The 25,141-nt window shown below is 44.2% G+C and overlaps 1 protein-coding gene across 4 annotated transcripts in view; it reads left to right on the plus strand.

The window, feature by feature from the left end:
• The window catches only part of CLIC5 (chloride intracellular channel 5), a 141,884-nt gene that overhangs the window by 76,427 nt on the left and 40,316 nt on the right, over positions 1 to 25,141 (plus strand). The gene's annotated exons all lie outside the window — the stretch shown is intronic.

Raw genomic sequence — 25,141 nt, forward strand, 5'->3', positions numbered from 1 at the left:
CTATAGCTGTAGGGACCATTACCCCCAAACTCTAATTCATGCCTACCCTGCCCTCTATTCTTAAGCAACAAGATTCTTTCATCCAAATTAATTCCCAGGGGATTTTTTGCTTGGCTGAGGTCACACACAGCTACGCATGGGCCAAGATGGAACTGGAACCTGGGCTTTCTGACTCCCAGCCAGTGTTCCTCACCCTCTAGGTGGCCTTGTCCAATGGCACTTAGGGATCTGACAGCCCTTCATTCCTGTTACCCCAAAGAAGCCAGTGACACAGGGAAGACAATGATGGTGTGTCAGTCAGGAGCTCAGTGGAAACTATTTGCACCTCAGACTGGGCACTTGGAAGGGAATTCAGTGAAGGGATTATTTACAAATAGGGTTTAGAACCACATAGGAGACAGTAGAGAAATATATCTGGGAGAGCAACAGCAAGGACCCTCTACCTAGACCTGAACCTTTACATAAACCCAGTCATTGGAAGGAGTGTAATCTTTAGTAGAGGGGTGCAGACAATCTAGGGTAGCCCCATAGTACCTGACTTCATGACCCTGCATACTTCCTATCTTCCTCTGGTACCTCACTGGTCACCCCCATCCTCGGCAGCCAGAGGGCAGGGAACCCCTTGATACAGTGCCCCTGTCAGCCTCCCAGGGTTCTGGCCCTATGGAGGGGATGAAGAGTGGATGGGGAGGGACAGAGATCGCTGATTAGGAAGTAGTCAACTCACTGTGGCACTGCCTAGTGAAACAGTGTTTTGAGGTGAGCTTTTTACAGCAAGGTAATTATGGGAAGAAATTAATAAGGAGGTTAAATGGGCATATTTCCTGCTCTGCTGCACTAAAATGGTACAATGACTTTTAAATTAATATGTGATATTAAAATAGTTAGGTTTCTCCTCTGGGTAGAATGAATTACTTCAGGTTCTGTTCCCTGTTTATTTCTCTAGACCTATCTCTCATCATTCCCTACCTCGTCGCCCAAGTGATAATGATATGGAACAAATAGCTCAGGGCTCCCACAGGGGCCATGCATCTCTTCCTCCCAGATATTGCACATGCTTCCCTCTCTATCTTGCACTTTTCTCCTTATCCCTGTTGCCTAGACTTAGCTCTAGGAAGCCTTTCAGCCTCTTTCTCCCACCCATCCTGGTTCAGGATTCTCTTTGGGTGTCCCTCTAAAACCCTTTGAATGGCTTTGTCACCACTCTGAGTCATGTCACCATGTCTTCTAAAGAGCATGCTAGATAATCTGGGTCTGCTCTTGAGGCTGCCATAGGGTCAAGGGTAGCGATTACTAACCCTATTGCCCTGGTATGAAGACAGTGCCTGTCACAGCTACTCAGTAATGCTGTGGAGAAAAAGAAGGACTTCTTGGGCTTCAGTCTTCTCCTCTTTGAAAACAAAATATGTAAAACTCAGTGATTATTTATGAAAGATTCTTTATGAAAGGAGCTTACATATTGACTTATTTATTTCCTTTACAGTCCACTTTAGAGCTCCGTTTTATGAGTAACCAACCCCAGCAAGGCAGCAAGTCCCCAAAGACTCCCCCTGCATGAGTCACAGGAGGAGGCCTCCTGGTGACAGGCAAATAGCTTCAGGTGATGTCCAGGTTTATGGATCATGCACACTGTTACCAACTGAGACCTCAAAACAAAACTGGGGCAATTAGTCCATAAGTCATTATCTGCATTTTACTGATAGAGGAAAACTGAAGCTCCCAAAGTCACACAGTCAGTTACAGATGCATGTAGGGCTGAGCCTCCTGACCTTCTGCCCGGTGTCCTTTCCTCTCCAGCACAGCGACCTGAAAGAGCATTGGCACTGTCTGCTCAGGCTTTTCATCCCACACACAAGGAACCAATACATTGATGATTACTCTGATGTTTTCCTATCTTTGAGATGCCAAATATGTTAAAATTTGGAGTGGAGGGCCAATTAAATTTTTGCACTGATTTTCCCTTTCCCTTACTGCCCCACTAGGTGTTTTTCCACACTCTCTTAGAATCTCTTCTCCAAGTACCCGGGTTATGTTAATCTCTGAGTCATTCACTCAAAGAAACATTTTTTGAGGACCTACTATGTGCTAGACCACATGTGTCAAACACAAGGCCCGCGGGCCAAATCCGTCCCGCCAGGCCTTGCAATGTGGCCCGCACCGCGCTGTCATCACTGCACTCCGCTGCGTTTCCATCACAATGACAGTTTATGACTTTTCAGTAAACCATTCAGCCCGCGATTTAGGCTGGATTTTAGATTTTGGCCCCTTCTCTGATTGAGTTCGACACCCCTATGCTAGACACTGTTTTAGATGCTGGAGTATAGCAGTGGATAAAATAGACAGGGTTCCTGCCTTCACAAGGCTTATATTTTAAGAGGGTGAGACAGACAGGACATAAAGAAATAAGCAAAGTAATTTCAGATTACAAAAAGTGCTATGAAGGAAATAATCTCCTATGATTTAGATAGGAGAGGACGATAAAGACTTAGCTGACAAAGGTACTATATTCTAGTCCATAATTGAGGGCTTAGCCTTTCCTTATCAGGTTCTGAGGACATATTTGGTAAATGAATGCATATATGCAACAATTAAAGTGAATGAATTAATGTTCATTTGTATTCTCTTTTTAACCAGACATCCCCCAACCTATCTTGACCTAGCTGTTGTTTCTATGTACCAGCCCATCCACACTTAACACCTCCATGTGTGTTCTCCCCCCACATCCCCACACACCGGTAACTCCCTTGGTAAGCTGAGATGTGCAGGAGCAATGTAGGCCTGAGCTGAGCTCTGCAGAACGCTTCATTCCCTCTTCCAGCAGGCTGTGAGGGAACCTACCCATGATGGCATGTGGTGGGCAACAATTCCTTTTCCTTGACATCGCTTTCCCAACCTTGACCCTCCACGTCCTCCTTCCCCCAGAAGTTTAGGGTTATTATTCTTTCACTTGCCCTTGGGTGGTTCTGCGCTTGACTGCACACTCCTCTTCCCAGAAGGTGTGGAATTTCAAGGCTTTCTAGTAAGAATACTAACAAAGCCCTACCCAGCCATTCCCCACATTCCTCCCTGTCTGTACTGCAGTGTGGACTTTAGACCAAGTGGGATCAGGCTGTGAAGAAGTCCCTGGAGAGAGGGCTGAGGGTTTACAAGGAGAACTATGGGATCTCGCTGAATATATGCCACAAGGAGGCTCAGTTCCTCTGCTTTATTGGCATTGCATTTTCTTCCATTTCCCAAAACACACGGGATTCTCCCGTGCAGTTCATAAAAACAGGCACCCAGCCTCAGTAAATCACTTTATGAGCCAATCATTTCTCCCCTCTACTAAGGCTTAACCCATTTATTGCTATTCTTTTCAGTTCCCATAAACTCCAATTGCATGTCATTTAAACAGTCTCCCAGACAAGAGATAAAACTGCCAGTCAGTACTAAAAGCTAATCATTGACTTCTTAAATGTCCCTTATTAAAACCACTCATCTATGCAGCCATGCAACCTGAGACCAACGGAGTTGACCCAAGTCTTTATCTCTGTGTGTGAAATCTCCCCCGAGTTGTGGAGCTTATATAAACATAATGTCATAGACTCATCTGGAAAAGTCTTAGAGGTGACCTCATTCAACTCAAGGAAACTGAGTTCCTGGCAGGGTGGGTGGAGCTTATTTCAAGTTACCCACAACTGATAGGGTGGGGCTGGGACAAAAGCATGAGCCCTGCACGGTTGTGGTCCTGTGTTTTCTCACGGTTTCAAACTGCTGGTTGTACAGCCACCACATCTCAAATGAAAGCTGTCCCCTAAAGCCAGGCTTCCTCACATTTCACATTTTTCACATTAGCTCTGCCATCTCCCAGTGTCCTCAGGCCAAAGCCTCAGAGTCATCCTTGGCTGCTCTCTGTATTCCATCGGATACTGGCCTTGGTTTAGAGTGGTCCCTGGGCTGGTGCCCACCAGAGCTGAAGAACGATGGGGAAACACTGTTTTCCCGACCCCCACAGAGTCCACAGTCAGGGGAGTCTTCATTGCATCTCATCTGAGAATTCATTGCTTACACAGAAGGAACGTTATGCACATGGTGGCCTTTGCCAAACGTTGAGTAAGATGTACCCACTGCTTCAGCTTCATAAGTCTCCGAGAAATGAGATCACTTTTGCAAGTGCTTAGGAGCTACATTTTTAAAAAATTATTATTATTTTGTTAAAAATGTCACTTAGTTGTGCTGACCTATTGAGTTTCTAAAAAGGTCATAGGTTTAGAAATTTCAGAAATTATAGAGGATGAGAAGGTTCTACTTGTCTAATAAGTATAAGCTTTTAATAGGAAATGGCCTTAAAACAGAAAATGAAAATAAGGACTCTAACAACCTGTGACAAGGAACCACATAGCTTTTGAGACTGCTTCGAATATGATTTTGAGCTTCTTGGAAGGCAACAAAATAAAAAGAAAAATCACAGCTATTTATAGAATTTCTGAGAGCAGGTGAAGCCATCTGATTTCTTGGAGGAAATAAAATTCCCTCCCAACAAATTACTTTGAAAAATAATGTTGTTTTCTTGGAGGAAATAAAATTCTCTCCCAACAAATTACTTTGAAAAATAATGTTGTTTGCTTTCTATTTATGAAAGTATTTCATGCTCTTTGTAGAAAATTTGGAATAGCTAAGTATAAAGAATATCATCCTTAGTTCACCTTCCTCTGATAACTACTGATCACGTTTTCCTTTCTTTTTCTGTCTTTTGTTTTTTAAATAAAATCATATAGCCTATACATTTTACAGTGTGTTAGTCACATTTTAGAATTAGCTTTCCTTAACATTAACTACGTTTTTGCATGGGGCACTGGATTCTAAGGCCATTTCTCACCAGATGTTTTATGTGGAGTATGCGGGGGACATTGAGGACTGTAAGGAGCAATGTTATCAACTTTTTAAAATTAGCAAACGCAGTAGAAAACTTGGTATGATGTCTGTTTTTGTGTGTGTGGTAAAAGCTGAGGCCAGGATATTTAAAATGTAACTTAGCGAGGGTGGTTCCTACAGGCACTGTCCTTACGTGGTAGGAGTATTTAACTACTGGAAGTCCAATAGGATCCAAGACAAGACGGAAGCCCGGAAGGGCAGATGGCATCACATACCCTTGGTGGACCTTCCCTAAATATCATTTTCAGGGAAAGAGGGGACTTTTGATTCAGGCTGCTTTGAGGTTTTACATTATTAAGGAATCTCTTCAGGTGGTAGTTCGGTCTCTAAGGTACTAAATAATACTTCAGTGAATTGGGAAAGATTGTGACTTGCTTAGAGGGTCTCTCTTGCATTCAAGGGGTCACTTTGGACTGAAAAAATGGGAGGATGTGTCCCCTCCTTTGACTCTTCAATTACATCTTCAGCCAGCACTTTGCATTTTTCCTGCATCTTCACCACACTGTGAGGTCTGAAGGAATGTTCCTATCCTAAATTTATAAATAAGGACACCAAGGCTCAGAGGACGGAAGTGCCATGTCCAAGGTCTTATTCTAGTGAAGGATGGAGCTAGGGCTAGACTTTATGGTCCATCCTACTGGGCTGTGTGCTTTGCTCAGCCCCTGGTGGTGGCTCTTTGGGGAGCTGGCCCAGCCCTCTCATTGTTCTCCATCCCTGACACCCAGGGCCCAGCTTCTCAAAGTGTGGTTCCTATGCCGGAAGTGTCTCCTGCGAACTTGTTAGAAATATAAACTCTCGAGCTTTCCCCCAGAACCACAGAGTTTGAACAAGCTTTCCGGATGGCCCTGAGGCATGCTAACATTTAAGAACCCCAGTTCTAGACATTCTCAATAAATATGGTTTCATAAAAGCCCTAAAATTCCCACAGACTTTCATGAACATATTTACAATATTTAAGAATTCCCATTTATGCCTTTATTTAAAAACTTCCAATGACTTCTCAGGAACCACCCCTTTTGCACTAACCCCCAGTCAGAGAGGGGAATATTGTATCACACAGTGACAAGGAGGCCAACACGGTGCTCCTATCTGTGGGAAGCAGGGAGAGAAAACAAGGCACCACAGGGATAGACAATGCTGACCGGCATGTGACGTCAGATACAAGATAGTAGTATAAGTAGTTCTTATTTTGTATCACAAACTATCCTTAAATGCTTTATATGAACTACCTCATTTAACTCTGACCACAACTCTATGAAGGATGTACTACATTGCATTCCCACTTTACAGATGAACATACCAAGGCCAGGAAACTTGCCCAAGATTACAAAGCTAGGAAGTGATAAAGTCCAGTAGATTGCACAGTGCAGGAGCTTACCTGCGGTTGCATTTTGCCTTTTCATGGTCTTCATTAGTGCCACAGCAAGGCACAGGGGAAGATGCTGGTGGAGACTTGCTGGATAGCTCTTGCACCTAGAACAGGGCCAAGCAACTGGCTGATGACTAATATTTGTCGGTGAATGAGTGGAATGAACTATCCATAAAATAATTCTAATAGAAATGATTAGAAAGGTTTGCCAGAAGGGTGGGGCCTGAGTTGGTATTCAAAAACAGAGCCAGGAAAATGCAACCCGGAAGAAAGGGCACAGACAACGTACCAATAGAGCAAGTGGACTGACAGAAGTGGAGGGTAAGACGTTCACTGGGAGGTGTGGGGAGGCAAAGGGGAAGTCCTTAAAGGGGAACAGTGAGGAAACTGGGAAGAGACAGTGAGAGCTCTGGGAGGCAGCCCAAGTGGTTGGATTTTATCCTGTTATCAATGAAAGGTCATTGGAGGGTTCTGAGTAGGGGCTCCAAAAAGTAAAGAAATAATTTAGGGTGTTCCATTATTTATTATTATTATTATTATTATTATTATTATTATTGAATATACTGGGGTGTCATTAGTTAATAAAATTATACAGTTTTTAGGTGTACAATTCTATAACACATCATCAATATACTGGCTTTCTTGTTTTTCCACACTTTCTGTGCAGGCTTTTTATAAAGTGGGGGCTGCAGACAGGTAGCCTTCCAAACCACGGCACTGCTCAGAGCGGCACCCTCAGAAAGCCCCATTCACTAACCACAACACATCAGTTTTCTATAACTTAACCTCTCAGGTGAGCGTCCAACATCTGACTGGTCCCCCAGATGAAGAGGCAAGGGAATTCAGGGGGTAGAGAGTGAGGCCTGCATTAGGATGGATACTTCAACAATCCAGGCTCTGCTGGCTCCTAACGGACAAGCCACATCATGGAATTTCAATAAATAATTTACCCCGGCTCCGGTTTCCGCTCAGTGTTCACTTTCAGCAGGAGGCTGCCATTCTTATTGGCAAGCCGGCCCCGCCTCCGCACGAGGTACGGAAATTTAGCTGAGATTCGCTGATGTTTTTAGAATGCAGTGGGGCCAGATTACCACGTGCAAGGGTAGAGATTTTGTTTTTCCGAGTAGGAGTACTGTGCAATCCAAATGTGCAAAGATATACCTTTTAAAACGAAAAAGAAGAACTGGACATCACTGACCTGAGGCATAGGCTATGAAGGCATTTGCATTGTTGCTATTTGAGGCCTTTGTCTTCCAAAGGCAGGAAGACGAGCCTTCTCGGTAAGTCAGGGGCTGGGCCTGAGGATCTAGATTTTTACCAAGCTCCTAGGCGAGGCTGATGCTCCAACTTGAGTAGCAAGGCTATAGCAGGGAAACTGTTCCTTTCAGGGCCATTGCTGGGAATTCTGGGGGAGAGATAGAAAGCACTTCATGGGACTGGGTTGAGGGGTGGGCTTATGTTCATTTTCCTAAAAGGACTGTGAAGCTATAAGGGTGTGGTATTCTAGCTATAATTCCAGTCTACGGATGCACAGGGACTGGGGTGGGGCTGTAGTGTTATTGTGCCTTCTCCTCCAAGAGCACATGCCCACAAGTTAACCTCACTTGATCTCACAGAGAACTAGTAAACAGGTGAACAGATGCTGTTATTCCCAGTTACAGATGAAGGAGAGAGCTTTGATGCCAATTCAAGCCATCTCCCTACCCCCCCACCTCCAACCCCCTTCCTGGATGAAAAGATTGAAAGAAGAAATGCCTTGCTCAAAACCAGTGTATAATCTTATACTCCCCTTATACAATTTTGTTTTCAAGGCCTTGTTTCATTCCAGCCCCACATTAGGTGTCTGAGGCTATGGTCTTGGCCTGCAGGCTACATTTTAAACAATGAGAATGAATATACCTGAACCTGAACTATATAACTGGGCTGAAAGGAGAAAAATAAAACAGAGTCTATTTTATGACTTGGTAGAAAGAGACCCTCTTAATAAAAAAAAAGTGTGGTAAGAGCAAATTGGGAGAACACAGGGGGAACTGGTGCTTCTCATTTTACTTTTGCCCATTTCATTGACCTCTTTAGCAGCCTTGTACTCTTTGTGTGCAGAAATAAGGTTTGCATTTTATTTTATTATTTTTTTATTTAAAAAAATATATATTTTATTGATCCTTTTACAGAGAGGAAGGGAGCGAGATAGAGAGCTAGAAATGTCGATGAGAGAGAAACATCGACCAGCTGCCTCTTGCACACCCCCTACCGGGGATGTGCCCACAACCAAGTACATGCCCCTGACTGGAATCGAACCTGGGACCTCTCAGTCCGCAGACCGACTCTCCACCACTGAGCCAAACCAGTTTCGGCAAGGTTTGCATTTTAAATAAACCACCTCATTGCCAAATGACACTGCCTTCTTTCCCAGGGATCCTAGTGGAGACCACAGAATTTTCTACATCATGCTTCCAGCAGCCTCTTCCAATAGTTGGGGGATGAAGCCAGTTGAATAGGCTTTGTCACTCTTGAGCCTCCATTAAAAGATAATTTGGAGGTGTTGATCCTCAACATTAGATAAGATCTAGAAGTCTATCTGCTATTGAAGGCTACTGCTTAGCATCATCTAGTCTAAACATAGCCCAACAATAGCAGGCTTCCTTCCTTAGATAGAGTTTGCAAGTAACCGGAAGTTATTGTGATTGGCTTGTCCTGGCTGACAATGGTAGAAATAGTTTGCCTGGGTTTTGGGTGTGGAGGACACAGTCATAGTACAATTTTTAACAAACAGGTGCAGATATTCTACCTGGTACTTTTAAACTAAAAGAAGATACAAAGGTCAATGGGGGGGAGAGGGGAGAGGAAAGGAGACTCATGTAGTACTTTAAACAAACAATAAAGAATTAAACAAACGAACAAAAACACAAATGCTCTGCTTTGATGAATATCCACAGTGACACAAACTTCTGTTCCAAGCATTCTCTGTTGAGCTAGAAACACGTCTTATCTTCTGATAGACCAAGGGGCAGACTTGAGGAGTCCCCTCTGTGGAACCCAGTATTAGGATGCAGAAGCCAAAGCAAGGTGTTTTGGTGCCTGTGAACTTGAGTACCCCAGCAGCAGCAAGCCACCTTCTGAGACTTCTAGAAAGGTCTGGTAGAGTAGAACAATTTTTGCACTGGACTTATTTCGGAGTTCGCTTGTTTTGGATTTATTTGGGGTTGAGGGTGGATAATCTCATATCTTTATAATGGCCACTGCACATTATTTTTTCTGAGTCATGACATGGAGAATTTACACTATAGCTCTTCAGAAACAAGAGATTTCTAACTTCCTCATACATAATGAATAATGCTGAACAAGTGATCAGGGAGAGAACCAGAGAATCCCAAGTTCTACACCATCCAGCCATCTCTTCGTTTTCCAAAGGCACAGATGCAGAAGACCACACTGAGGCAAGGATTCCTTCAAGGATGCGTTTATCTTACAGAACATCTGGGACTAGCCGGAAGGGCTTCTGACTCACAATGGCCTGGCAGAGAGCAGGGGGTGGGGTTTAACCTGCCTCCCATTGTAGGACTTCTGAAAGAAAATATGATCAGCTTTGAAACATTTTCCTTTCTGAAAAGAAACAAACTCCACACCAGGTTGTGGCTTCCTGGGTGATGGCGTGGGCTGTTGTGTGTGTGGTATAGCTACTGGGGTAAGTTTATTCTTTTAATGGGAGTACAATATATAGAACATTTCCCGCTTTAGTCTGCCATTTGGAAAAGCGTTCCATTTCCCTTTTGGGCCTAGGGGGTTACAAAAGACAGATTCCTTTTCAATTACAACTGGGCCTGGGCTCGAACCTATAGTTCATCAGGGAGCAAGCTCAGATTGACTTTGTTTGTTCAAGGCAGAGAAAATGAAGTCAGGTCTCCTTGACACAAAACCCAGTTTCCATGTGTGTGGCTGTATTAGGAAAACTCCTCTAAAGCAATCACCTGGTGGGAAGAAGGAGTGTGGGAGGAGGGATTTAGCCACACAGCTTCTCGTCTGTGCTCCTGGTGGGTAGGGGAGGGGTAGGAGGGCTTGGGACTTGGAGTGTGAGCCGGGCTTCTTGTCTTTACCCCGAGTGACTCCTCCACTTTACCGCAGAATAAAGCTTGGTTAGAATCTATACCCTGCAATAATCAGACCTTTTCTCCCTGTGTCTTCAGCATTTTACCCTTTGAGAGAGTAGAATGACAAATAAGCAGGGGCTAATAAGATCATCCATAAAGGTGATTTTTGAAATGATTCAGTTCCCATAGCTTGTCTGATTATATCTAAACTAGAGGCCTAATGCATGAAATTCCTGCAAGACTAGGCTTTCCTCCCCTTCCCCCACTCCCCTCTTCCCCCTCACTGCTGGCACCGCTTACCTCTGGCACCTGGGACCTGGGCTTCTCCTTTGTCTGGAAAGATGGAAAGATGTTAGGAAGCATGTCCAGTCTAATTAGCACATTATGCTTTTATTAGTATAGATTACTTACATTAATGATTTTGACTGAGATTTCATCCATCTTCATTCCACTGCCCACTCCACCCCGCCTATGGTCTGTCTTGGAAAGTCATCTGAACTCTGTACCTCATTGGAAAATGAAAGGGTTGAGTGAACCTGGAGGGATCTGGGTGGGGGTAGGGTAACTTTGCAAAAGGGATGCTTCTTCAACTGCTTTTCAAGGTAATATGCAGAGGATACCATGGAAATACATTAAAGGAGAGTCTTAAAGGAGCCCAAGAAGGTGGTTACAGGAAGTTCTTGCTGTATGTCTGTATCTCCCCTCCAACTTGCAGTACTGGCTGCTGCCTCTCAGGTCCACCTGCCTGCCTTTCAGGGTAGAATGGCAGCCTGAAAGCTCTATCATCCTTTCAGCTCTATTGACTATCAAGCCTGAGCCATGAGCCAACCACAGTGCTGGGAGCTGGGGCTGCCTAGCTCACGAAGTCTCCATTCAGGCATTGGAATTCTTAGATGCAAATAAAAGCGTGATATTCATCTTCTCCCCGCCACATTTTAGGCATACTTTAGTGTTCTTCAAGATCATCTATCCTAATTTATGTATTTTATAAATAACAAAACTAAAGCCCAGGAAGGGGGACATTTTTCACCCAAGATCACATAGTTCTTTGTGCCAGGACTAGTTCTGGAACACAGGGCTTCTGACCCTCTGCTTTTTATTCCACTGCCTCTGTTAGCCTCTGGAGCTACCCAGGAAATCCAATTCACCAAATATCCTGCTTCTTCAAACATTCTGGCTAAGGCCGTACTGCATGTTTATAGGAAAACATAACTACCCTAAATTCATAGTGCTCTTATAAAAGGCAAAGTTAAATATTTCTATAGTCTCCCACCTACAAGTTAATTTAAAAAAAAAATGTTGCTTTTGTTTTTAAGTCTTGCCTTCCAACCAGCCCTGGAGTAATTTTAAATCGAGAGTTTTCAATGGTAATTAAAGCAGCCTGGGGTAAGAGGCGCTGCCATTTGGCCTAGGCACCCATTGTAGAAGCTTTGTCCTGTGAGTGGCAGAGGTAAGATATGACTGAATCCTACAAAAGGTCTAACTGGTTTCAAGACTCCCGGGAGCTACTGTTGCTCTTCTCCCTATTCCCAGTTCCTCACTCACCTCCTGGCAGCTGTCTGAATGCCTACCACAGGAGCTTCATACCCTCTGCTAACATTTGGTCCATGATCAACATTCAACAATTATCCAGAATCACACTGCAATGAGAATGCTTTCAGAGCTGGCTTTGAGAAATGAGGTAGGGAAGATGCCATGTTGGCCAAATGTGGCTGAAGGTTAGAGACCAGTGGTGATAGGAGTAGCACACATATATGGAGAAGCAGGGGACACAAGAAGATAGGCTTTAGACTACCTTGTGGCTTCGCCTGTCACTGGACTGGCATCCTCAGGCTGGATGAAGAGAGGAATGGGAGAATTCCTGTGTGGGTTTCTCTGACACAGCAGGAAGGACAAGACCACACACCCCACATCATATAATCAGGTCTCCAGACCCGGGCATGTATGTTTTTTTCTGCTCCCATGTCCTTGCCTGTTACTTTGCTTGAATAAATCATCTTACCCTTCAGATCTCATCTCAGGGATCATTGCTGTCCCCAAATATTCCCATAGGAGGGCTTCTTCGTGCTTGATCATTGTTGCACTTCATTTATGACCTGCACATCATCTCTTTACCTTTTGTGCCTCTGTGTGGGCCAGCTTCTCAAGGAGATAGACCTGTCTCGTTCATCACTGCGCTCACAGGCTTGGCCCTGAGCAAGTCCTCAGTGAAGATGTTTGTCCCGCTGCATGGACCTATCCTACCCAAATGGCCGGTGACTACATATGGTTGCAGGTGGAGCTAGTGTTCCCACGGTCAGGAAGCTGAACCTAGGACTTACAGGGGTCACATTGTAGAAAAGCAAAGTTTCTTTCCTAGGCTGAAGGGCAGTGCCTAGGGAGAGAGAATGTGATTGAGCGCATATGACCATATGGGCTGTGTGGGTGGATTTCTGGACCTCGGCATATTGCCCTCTGTCACCATCAGGGAAGTCCTATGTTTCCATTGTTGTTTGTGGTTGTGTTGCGTTGAGATTCTCCACACATCTTTGTCCAAAACATGCTCTCCATTTCCTGGGTGACTCAAAGTGCAGCACGATTTTCAGGGTCCATATTAGGACTGATGATGGGGAGGAACAGCAGTTGAAGTGGGCAGCGATAAAAGGAGGCCCAAGATCTGAAGGAATTTCCAGGACAGATAGGGAAATAGGGACAAAAAGAGCAAAGAGGACACTACAGACATCTCCTGAGACTGTGTTTGGAGTGGGCTCAGGGATCATTTCTGTTAGTTTTCTTTTTAACACACTCCTTGGAAGATTCTAGTGTACATCCCAAGTGTGAGCAACATCTGGTCAGAGGTGGCTAGGCCTGAAAAAACAAACAACTTTTAATTAAATCAAAATATGCTAGAGTGGGGCCTGGGCATAGCACTTTAAAATGAGCATTAGACTAGATTTTTCAAGCTTGATACAATACTTTGTTGACATCTTACAAAATACTTATTTTGCACAGTTTTCCAGAGGGTCCTGATTTAAGTCACCCTATCTGACTCAGGTGTGATTTTAGTGCCATAAACTTTTAATCTGTCATAATTGGGAGGTTTGGATAGATAAGAGATTACTGGGCTTAGCTGAGAGGGAGGAGGACTCGTTTGTGATTTCTCTAAAGTCTTTTTAATCAACTTGTGATAGTAAGATACTATATTCAAACTCAAAATTCCAGCAACCAGAGTGAAGGGCAGAATGAGGATCAACTGAGGACTCTCCACTATCACAAAATCCCAAACTCCAACCTTTGTGAAAGAAGCTGAGCTCAATGTCAAGATGCCCCTTGTTCAAAGATTGTATGCAGGTTCATTCCACGAATGTAAGAGAAATGAATTCATAATCAAAAGCTGGAACTAATTCTTATAGCATCTTAAATAACAAATAAAAATATGTCAAGGGAAGAAAGCAATGTTTTGACAGTGACCTCATTAAGGCATGCTTCTTGCATTAAGACTGGTGTTCTCCAGGGGAGGCTTCAGTGAGCGTCTTCAAATTAAACCCATGTGGGAAGGCATTCTGTTACACGAGGCTGTAGATGTGTATTGCTCTTTGGTTTCCTGTGCTTTGGTGCATTTCTGAGGTGGAAGAATCCCAGCTTTCAACTTTTCCTGATCCAAGAATGAGAATCATAACAATGCCTAAAAAGTAGCATGACGGTTCTGTAAATATCTGTAGCAAAGGTTCCTGAGTGTGGTGAAAACACAGACTCTCAAAGGCTTCAACAGAAAATCACCAGGAATCTGTCACAAAACCTGATTCCTCAGCTTCACTCACTGATCTCCCTTGAGTTCCATTCTGTCTTGTCTTTGGACCCTGAATCACTTGTAAACCATATTTGGCTGGAGAATGTAGCTCACATAGGAGCTCAATGGTCTCTCAGAGAACAGACGTGCACATTGCTGTCCCCCTTCATGGTCAACAAGAGACTGCACTAGTTTAGGAAGGCTCTTCTCCGACCAATGGACAGTGGCCACAGTTCCTCTTGTGTTTGCTTTCTCTGTTGAATGTGTTGCTCCACACACAAAACATTGAACACCGAGGCATTATTGAGTCTTTGTGCCATCAAAGAGAGCTCTGCTGACTATTTACTAAGGCCTAGCATTTCACAAACAGGGGTGTTTTAATTAGCTCTTTCAAAACGTTTGTCATCTGTTGTCATATGACAATAGCTCTAGATTTATAAAGCAAATTTGTTATACATATTATCATTCAGTTGTAAAATTACCCTGCATGGTAGAGATTTCTACCGCCAATTTGAATATAAGGAGCCTGAGGTTCAGAGTGTGTGTGTGTTATCTGCTGGGTAAGAAACCACACTGAAACTTAGTGGCTTTAAACAATGACAACATTTATTTTGCTCACAAACCTGAAGTTTGGCCAAGTCTTGGTGTGGATGAGTGATTTTATTTCACCAGGCGTCATTTGGGACAGCTCAAAGGCTGAGCACTGGAATCATCTGAAATCTCCCTCATTCGCATACCTGGTGGTTGATGCCACCTGTCAGCTGAGTGTTAGCTGAGACTGTCGGCCAGAGCACTACTGAATGCCTCTTTATATGCTTGGGCTTCCTGACAACAGGTTGTTGGGGTCCCAGGGCAAGCATCTCAAAGAAGAGAGAAAAAATCAGGCATAAACTGAACCACCTTTTATGCCCTGGCCTCAGAAGTCACACATCGGGACATTCTACTCTGCTAGATCCCGAAAGTAATTGGAAGAGACTCATGTTAGAAGAGGGTGTTAAGTAGAAGCAAGACTGACAGAGGTTTAAAAGAGACCCATTCACTTATTCAAATAATTTGGGCACAAGTGAATAGGGAAAAAGCCACGTCGGAGCAGAAAGAGAGGGCAGGGAGAAGGGGCACTGGTGTTGGAAAGGCCAACTCTTTCTCAGAAGGGAGAAACACAGAGCAAATTTATGTAAAATTCAAGGCTGTCGTAGTCAGTGAAACTGAGTAGCCATCTGGATATGGGACCTACAGTTCCTCTGGAGGTGGTCCTATATAATAAATTGACCCTCATGCCCTCACACAAAATGGCCGCCCCCATGTGGTCAAAGATGGCCAACACAAGATGACCTGTAGGGGAGGGTAGTTGTGAGCATCAGACCAGCAGGGAAAGGCAGTTAGAGGCGACCAGGCCAGCAGAGGAGGGTAGTTGGGGGGACCAGTCCTGCAGGGGAGGGCAGTTGGGGGCAATTGGGCCTGCAGGGGAGCAGTTAGGCATTGGTCAGGTGGCAGGGGAGTGGTTAGGGGCGAATAGGCTGGCAAGCAGGTGAGCGGTTGGGAGCCAGCAGTCCTGGATTGTGAGAGGGATGCAGTTGGACATGCCCTGAGGGGTCCCAGATTGGAGAGGGTGCAGGTTGGGTTGAGGGACACTCCCCTCCCCCAGTGCACTAATTTCATGCACTGGGCCTCTAGTATTTACATAACCATATTAGATTGTTTATGAAACCATTTGGCAAGTTAAGGCGGTGTTGACAGATACTGGATGATGGGCTACCTGTCTTGGGTCATATTTTTAAATTCACCTGGTGTGATGTTTTGTGTGTCAACTTGGCTGGTGCCCAGATATATTTGGTGGACCATAATTCTAGATATTTCTGTGGTGGTGTTTTTTGAATAAGATTAACATTTAAATTAGTGGACTTGGAGTAAAGCAGGTTATTCTCCGTAATGTGTATGGATGTCATCTATTCCAGCGTTTTTCAACCGCTGTTCCGCGGCACACTAGTGTGCCGCGAGATGTTGCCTGGTGTGCCGTAGGTGCAGAAAAGACAAGAATTTTATAATTTTTCACTATTTTGTTTACTTAATATTTCATAATAAAGTAATTATAAAATACTTTCTTTGTGTTTATTTGATTCCTATTCAAGAGAATTACTTTATATATAGTCAATATAGGCACAGAGTTAAATTTTTTAACATTTTCTAATGGTGGTGTGCCTCGTGATTTTTTTCATGAAACAAGTGTGCCTTTGCCCAAAAAAGGTTGAAAAACACTGATCTATTCAGTTAAAGGACTGAGAGAGAGAAAGAGAGAGAGAGAGAGAAAGGGAAAGAGAGAGAGAGGAAGGAAGGAAAGGAAGGAAGGAAGGAAGGAAGGAAGGAAGGAAGGAAGGAAGGAAGGAAGGAAGGAAGGAAGGGAAAAATAAAGACAAACATACATACACACATTCTGATGGTTCTATTTCTCTGGAGAACCCTGACCAGAACACCTGGGATTCTTCATACTATATTGCTCAGGTAGCCATTGGCCCAGAGCTGAGTTAGCCTTTATAGTCCACTTTACATAAATGCTGAGAATCTCTGAAGCCTCAAATGGATACTTGTTACCTGATTGCTTATTGAATGAAAAATTGCTGAGTAAGGCCCCAGTGAGTTAAGCCTTTTGTAATGCTGAGAAAAATAATGCATTTCTCTAAGTGTAGAACTCCCTATCTTCAAGTGGACTACAGACCCCAAATCATATCACTACTAATGAAGCTTATCAATCACATTATTAGGCAGACAGATGATTTAGTATTAAAAATGATTATTAGGAATACTATCTGACTTACATTAATGAGAAAAAGTGGGCTTCTCTTTGTTTTACAAAGAAAAATTCTCCACATGATAATAATCAACTTAGGGCTACATAGATGAGTCATTTTATATCCAAAGAAAGTCCTCTTCCTGTGGCCTTTGTCACTTTGACACTTTTCTGTAAGGTAACAGCTAGCCTAGCAGAGTGGAAAACTAGGAGTCAGGAATCAGGAATTATGTCCCTGATTTGGCCACGGGACCAGGCTGGGCAGCCACTCGCAAGTAGTCAGAACCTTCTGGGCTTATTTCCTTACCAGTAAAAAGAAAGAACTAGACCATATCACCCCTGATGTCAGCACCAGCCCCACTGTTGTAGAATGTTTATCTGGAAACAGAATATAATGTTTAATCCCTTTGTGCGACAGGGTTCATGGAATAAACAAAAAGTTCAAATGTGTCATAAATGGTGACTTAATTAGCTTTCTGTGGAAAACTGACATTTCTTTCTTCTACTACCTCATTGAGGTTTTAGCTTTGCCAGATTTTAAAGGAATCAAACAAAGAGCCAAAAATTCTTGCATTTTGAAATACAGACATTTAAACCTCTCTAGTAGTTTGGTCCAATCAGGAGAGAGAAATCACACAGTAATTCACATAGAATTTAAACATAAAGAAGCATTAACCATGGTAAAAGCATAACCATAACATATAGAAAACTCTGTATGGTGTCTCAGAGCCGAAGGCGAGTGGCCAAGTTAAGGACGAACTCAGTGGAGAAGGAAGGTCAGCCCAGCAGAAAGCATAGAAGTGCATTGGTTTGGCTAGGCTAGGGCTACTGGAGTTGCTGGGCAAGCAAAGGCCCCTCCAGAGGTCAGGTGGGGAGCAGATGAGCAGCAGTGGTGGCACAGGTGTGCTGTGGATCCAGGTGTGCAGCGGATCCAGGTGTGCAGTGGATCCAGTGTATGGTGGGATCCAGGTGTCAATGGGAATGGGAGGCCTGCAGGCCACACAGGACTTGCAGAGGACATGGCAGATCTGTGTGGATACAGGGGCCATCAGCAGGCTGTGTGCAGGCTGCAGAGGGCTCTGGTGCTGTGTCAAGAGGGGTGCAGGGAGGTTCACCAGCCAAGGCTGCAAGGTGCTACAGGGCTCCCATTCCACCTGTGCAAAGGCGGGCTTTCCTGGCTGTCCTCCTGCACTGCAGACCCCAGCGCACACTGGAGATAGAAGGAGCTCCTCTTTCTCCTGCCCTGACCTCTGAGGAAGCGCCTTCACGCTCACTCAGCAGCGCTGGAATGAATTCTCTCCTGTTCTCACAGAGCTTCTACTGAAGGTGCATTTGGAGTTGAGAGATAAATTGCTTAGTGACACAGCTGCCAAGCCTAAGTGTCATCTGTCTTCTGGGATCTTTATTATTTTTCCCTCTTCTATGCTGGGGTGCCCTCAAGAGGCTTTTGGACAATTATCAGCTTCCCCTCACTGTCTGGGGACAAAGTTCCATGTACCTGGTGTGTTCATGAGATGTCTCAAACCAACAGTTCTCAAATGGCCTGGCTGGTGTGGCTCAGCAGTTGAGCACTGACACAGGAAATAAGGGTCAGCAGTTCAATTCCTGGTCAGGCACATGCCTGGGGCTTGATCCCCAGTAGAGGGCATGCAGGAGGCAGTCAATCAGTGATGTTACTCTCTAATAGATGTTTCTATCTCTCTACCCTTCTCCCTTCCTCTTTCTCTGAAAAGCAATAAAAACTTATTTTATTTTATTTTATTTTTAAGAAAAACAGTTCTCAAATGTTCTTCATGGACTCTTAGGGTCCCTGAGACCCTCTTGGGCATTCTGGGAGGTCACAACTATTTTCAGAGTAATATCATTTCTCTCTAGGGTTGACATTTTGTAAGCAAAATCGCTGGTGCTTTAGCCCCAATTGAGGCAGTGGTATAAATGGTTCTAGGAGCCATGCATGCACAGAAAAAGAGGAGCCTGTCTCATTTATGAATGTCCTTGCCGAAGCAGTGAAAAGTATATGACGTAGTTAAACCTCAGCCATGGAGGACATGTCTCTTAAACCTCCGGCTGACGAAGTGGGAAGTGCACAGGCAGCTCCTGGGATGCGTCCTGGAGAACAGCAGCTGTCCAAGGAAAAGCACCGGTGGGACTGAGCTGTGAGCTGAACCAGCCGCTCCTTTCACAGAACAGGTTTTACTTGAAAGAGACACCGGCAGACAAGCTGTGGGTTTTCAGACCTGGTATTTGACAGGTATTTCCTGCAAGGTCAGCAAAGTGAGCTTGTAATTTCAAGGATAACAACTGATTTATTGCCAATGATAAAATACAAGCTTTTAAGAGAACATTAGAATATTGGAAACCATGTCTCCGCCACTATGAGCTTGGCAGCTTCTTACTTAACCTTTTCTGCTGGGCTCGGCTGTGATGTTACTGAATGAGATGCTTTGATTTTGCATAATGAACTGCATCAGCACTTGGAAGATCTGCATAACCCAGCGAAACACTATTTTCCAAGTGACGAATTCGTGATGTTACAGAATCATCCTGGGGTAAAAAGATCCATTTAAAATGTAAGACAGATGAATTGATTTTAGTGGAATAGAATACTTTAATTGACAGAGTTTCAAATTCCATCTATCAACTAACCTTTAAGAAACTACTATTGTTGCCCTGGCCAATGTGGCTCAGTTGGTTGGGCATCATCCCCTGCTCCAAGGCACATGCCCAAGTTGCAGGCTCGAGCCCTGGTAGAAGGCGTGCCATTTGATGTTGCACTCTTACATCCATGTTTCTCCCATCTCCCTTCCTCTCTCTTTAAAAATTAATAAACTATTCTTAAAAGAGAAGGAAACTACCATTGTTAAGTTTCAGTATGATATTAAAGAAAAATACCCACAACTATCTGAAAAGTCTATTAAGTTACTCCCCCCTTTCCCAGCTATGTCTCTGTAAAGCCAAAACTTAATCATATGTATACATCAACCAATTTATTTACATTACTACATTAAAAAAATTTCTTTATATTAAAACATGTTATCTATCTGTAAAAGCCTAAGCAACTGTTATGACTGGATGCTATGACATGCACTGACCACTAGGGGACAGATGCTCTCCCACAGTCAACCACCCTAGGCTGGCCAACTTCCTGCAGTCCCTTCCCCCGCTGGCCGGCCCCAATGGCCCTGATCGCCAGCCAGGCCCCAATGGCCCCCACCGGTGCATGAATTCGTGCACCAGGCCTCTAGTGTTATATGTTTATTGTTATAATATTTGAATAAGTAAGAAAATATTTAAAATATTTTTGGCTTTCATTTAAAATATAAGAGATATTGATAGCTATAACCAACATAAACAAAAGATCTTTGGGATCCTCAACAATCTTTAAAGGTACATAAAGATTCTGAGACCAAAATGTTTGAGAACTGCTGTCTAAATAAATCTCCATTAGCCACTTGAATTCACAAAATTGCAGGAAGTTATGAGTGCAATGATTGAGGCCAAGAGAGGAGGTGACTGGCCTAGTCAGGGTCACACAGTGAATTGGAGGCAGGGGTGGGTATAGAGCCATGGTCTTCTGCTTGTTTCTCAGGACACTCTTCAGAGTGCCAACATCAGCATTTTGAGATAGTCAGGCCATAAAGAAGGAGTGATGTCACCCTCCCCTCAACAGGCATCCACTCTAACAGGCACTGAGTATCAACTAAGTCTCCGGCAGCTTGTTACTGCTAAAATCAAAGTAAATAAGACATGGTCCATGTTTTGGGGGTAGATGAGCTTGTTGATAGGGACTTTGCAGGTTGATAGGAAAGACTACATGAAAGACATATAATGACTTTCCCAGCATATAACATATAGTGTATAATCATACAACCTATGAAATTACATTATGCTATTATTATCATTTGATATTACTTATATCAAATGATAAAATAGAGGCTGGGTGCACAAATTCATGCATTGGTATGGTCCTTAGACCTGGCCTGCGATCAGGGGCATCTTCCCCGGCTGCCCAGCCCCACCCTCCACCGCCACCCACCCCAGTTTCCCACTCGCTATCATGTGATCAGAGCCTGATGGCTGGGGGAAAGGACCAAGAAGTTGACCGTTCCCACCTGTTTGCCGGTCCTGCCCCCACTGTAGGTTGCCATCTGTGTGTGGGGTGACTGGTGGGGTGGGGGCCTTGGCCTGGTGCCACCCATGTCCCCCGCCACCCATCCCCAGTTCCCCACTTGCCATTGGGCAATTGGAGCCTGCTGGCTGGGGAAAGGGTTCGAGAGATGGTCAGTGCACCTCATAGTGATGGTCAAGCGGTCATTCTTGTCATTCCGCCCTTAGAGTCAATTTGCATATTACTCTTTTATTATATTGGATATAGAAGACTAAACAACCATTCGACTGTTTGACCAGTAGCTATGACACACACTGACTGCCAGAGGCAGATTCTCAACACACAGGCATGGAAACATGAAACAGAGGGAAGTGGGAAGGAGAGAAGGGGGGCAGAGATTAACCAAAGATCTCATATGCATACTAGAGGCCCAGTGCATGAATTTGTGCATGTGCATTGGTTGAGTCCCTTGGCCTGGCCTGCAGAGATCAGGCCAAAACTGGCCTGGAGCATGCATCCATGTATACTGTATGATATTTTATAAGTTTTATTCAACGTACAATATATAATATAGTGCAACATAATATGTAATACTAGAGGCTGGATGCATGAAATTTGGGCAAGGGCTTTGGCCCTGGCCCCCACCCATTGCTGTCGCAGCCAGGGGGAGGGGCCTCTGCCTTGGCCCCCGCCTGCTGTGGCTTTGTCCAGAAGGAAGTTCATCCAGTCTAATTAGCTTATTACCCTTTATTATTATAGATAATATAGTATAAATAGTGTAACTGACAGTCAATACATTTACTCTAGGTTATAGAAAGTACTTTGGGGGTGTAGCTGGCTGGCAATTGTGAGCATGTCCACTAGGCCCATGGCAAAGCAGAATTGTGAACTTGAGAACTTTCCATTAGCTGTGCACTGTCCCGTCTGCATTAGTTTCCTGTGGCTGCCATAACCAATGACCATAAACTGTGTAGCTTATAATAACAGAAACGTATTCTCTCGGCGTTCTGAAGCCTGGAAGTTTGAAATCAAGGTGTCAGAAGGGTCATGCTATCTCCAACCTCTCCAGGAAGAATCTTGTCTTTCTTAACTTCTGCACTTTCTGGCAATCCTTGGGGTTCCTTGGTCTGTAGAAGCATCCCTCCAATCTCTGTCTTTGTCTTCTTATATGGACACCAGTTATATTTAGGGCCTACCCTAACTCAATGTGACTTCATTTTAACTTGATTTCACCTGCAAAGACCCTATTTCCAAATACAGTCACACTCACAAGCTCTGGGTGGACAGGAGTTTGGAGAGGGGCATTATTCAACCTACACACCGCTTTATTCCTGCCTCCAGCCCCAGTGCTCAGAGCCTGTTTGCACCAAAGTCTGCTTGGGTTTTTCCCTCACACTTTTTAGGTCTGGGATCCCATAGAGCACCACCTCATTCTTCTTGGTTGATGTTTTAAATGGTTGCCACAAGCTCACCCCATTTAACCCATGGATTTAACAAATGGTTCATTCAGGCCCCAGGACTGATGAATTTATGAAGGAGGAAAAGAAAAAGCTGAACAACTCAACAGTGAAAAAAAAGGGGGCCCTTGCTGGGTGGCTCAGTTGATTGGAGCATATTCCCCTACATCAAAACGTGGTGGGATTGATTTCCAGTCAGGTCAGGACACATACCTAGGTTTCAGATTCAATCCTAGTCAGGGGGAGTATAGGAGGCAACCAATAGATGTTTCTTTCTCACATCGATGTTTCTCGAAAAAAAAACAAAAAACAATCCTATCTAATAAAACCCTAATATGCAAATCAACCGAAGGGTGGAATGACTGGTTGCTATGGTGCCCACTGACCACCAGGGGGCAGACACTCAATGCAGGAGCTGCTCCCTGATGGTCAGTGCACTCCCACAGGGGGAGTGCTGCTCAGCCAGAAGCCCTGAGCTGGGCTCATGGCTGGTGTGTGCATTGACCACCAGTGTGTCTACCTCATGGTGGTCAATGGGCATCATAGCAACCAGTCATTCCACCGTTCAGTTGATTTGCATATTAGGGTTTTATTAGATAGGATTGGTTTTTTGAGAGAGAGTGAATTGGTGGTGGTGGGAGCCTCTCCTGCCTAGGGAGGAGCGGGCCTAAGCTGTCAGTTGGACATCCCCTGAGGGCTCCTGGACTGCGAGAGGGTGCAGGCATTGGGTTTTCCCTCACACTTTTTAGGGATTTGAACAGACATTTCTTCAAAGAAGACAAAATGGCCAGCAGGTATATGAATGGCCCTTTCTGTGCCTCAGTGTCCACATTTGTAAAAAGATGATAATATCCCACTTCTCATGAATTAGCAATAGATGTAAAGTCCTTAGAACAATGGCTGGCAATATAGAAATGAGTTATTATTACTATCATTATTATGTAATTTTTGTCCAGCTAATAAGAATTCTAGTATTTTACTAGTTCCTCCTTCATTTATTTATTTATTTTTTTTATCACCCTCTTATCACCAGAGGTAAAACAGAGGCTAGTTAGTGAATGTGTCTTTTGTTGTTTTGTTTTTCAATTCTTCAGTTGTTCCTTACATTGGAACCAGCCCTGGGGAAAGTGCCTCTGTTATGATGTCTTAAAGGACCAAGTACCAGGTACCTGCTGAGTGAGGACTCTGACATCACAAACTCAAGTTAGCTCCAAGCTATTGTTAGCGTAATAGTTGCCTGTCTCCAGTAGCTTTATCTGTAACTTTAGCTCTGCTGGCAAGCACACCAGTGCCCTCCCATCTTTCAGATTTTATATAATGGAGCCCAGGGCATCTCGACTACCCAGTGGTGGGTCTGTTTCCAGCATCGGGGAAAAGTGAGAACTGAATAGGGATGGGGCTCTTGGTGTAGTTAAGAGAGAGGTAAAATAACTGTAATTTCATAGCAATTACCTACAACCAACACTGGCAAAGGCGCCAGTTTTCCATTATAAACCTGAACCTCTGCTGGGAGTGATTTGCAAGACAGAAATAGGCACACAATTAGGCTCTCGGTACGCAAGGCCTCACTCCTCCATACTAAGGCCTCAGCAAAGCAAACCTCAGAAGGGAAATAATGTGTTGAGCTTTGAGAATGCATTGCTTTACTCCCCCCCCCCCCCCCCCCCCCCCCAAAAAAAAATATCTTAGTGAGTCCCTATTTCAATATGTTGGATTATTTGCAGCTTTGCTACCGTAGTTGGTCTGGGGGCCTCCCCTCTCGGGCCTCCTTGTCAGAGGATCCGGGTGCCTGGGTCCCCAGATGAGGCCACGGTATCCAGGGGAGCCAGCAGCAAACCAGGGAGAGTGGGTGACTTCTCCCTCTATGCACCAAGGCTGGGGACAATAAACCACACTGGGGAAATAAATTACATAGAGATCAGTTCTCCAGCCTTTCTGTGTGTGTGTGTGTGTGTGTGTGTGTGTGTGTGTGTGTGTGTGTTTGTATGTGTGTGTGTGTGTGTGTGTGTGCTTGCTGAAATGAATTCTTATAAAATTCATGTCCCTGCAACCCACTCAGAAGTAAAGATAGACTTGCCTTTCAGACATTATAAAAGCAAAAACATAAAACACGCTGTTTTGAGGAGGGTTCCGAGAAGGAGAGATGTGATGAGCAGAGCATGCCAGTACCCAGTAATGCTATCTGCTATTGTCCTATTCCTGTTCCTGTCTATCCCCTGCCCACCCCACAAGGCCATGAGATTCCTCTGAATCCCCTGTATAATTTCCTCCAGTGTCTTGCACATAATCGATAGTCAATATGTATTTGTTCGGTGAAAGGATACTTTAAAATGAATGGTTTATTGACACTGACGGTCCAGTACTAGTCAGAACTAAGTGTATTGATTAAAGCCTTGAGTCTGCTGACTAGTGAGATATAGGGAGATAGGGCTGAGGTCTGAGGTGTTTGTACACATGGCACCCTCATGGAGCAAGGCCCAAAGGGTCAGAGAGGGTTAAGTACAGAGGAACATATTTAGGTCAGGAAGAGTCAAAGAAAAGCATTTCTCATTGTTAGAACTGTCCTCCAAATGGGCTGCTTTGAGAGATAAATTACTGGTTGATTAGTGGGGATAGCCAAGCACAGACTCGATGATTACTTGGGGTGCAAC

Source organism: Pipistrellus kuhlii, unplaced genomic scaffold (genome assembly GCF_014108245.1).
Source record: "Pipistrellus kuhlii isolate mPipKuh1 unplaced genomic scaffold, mPipKuh1.p scaffold_m20_p_5, whole genome shotgun sequence".
NCBI classification, from domain to species: Eukaryota; Metazoa; Chordata; class Mammalia; order Chiroptera; family Vespertilionidae; genus Pipistrellus; species Pipistrellus kuhlii.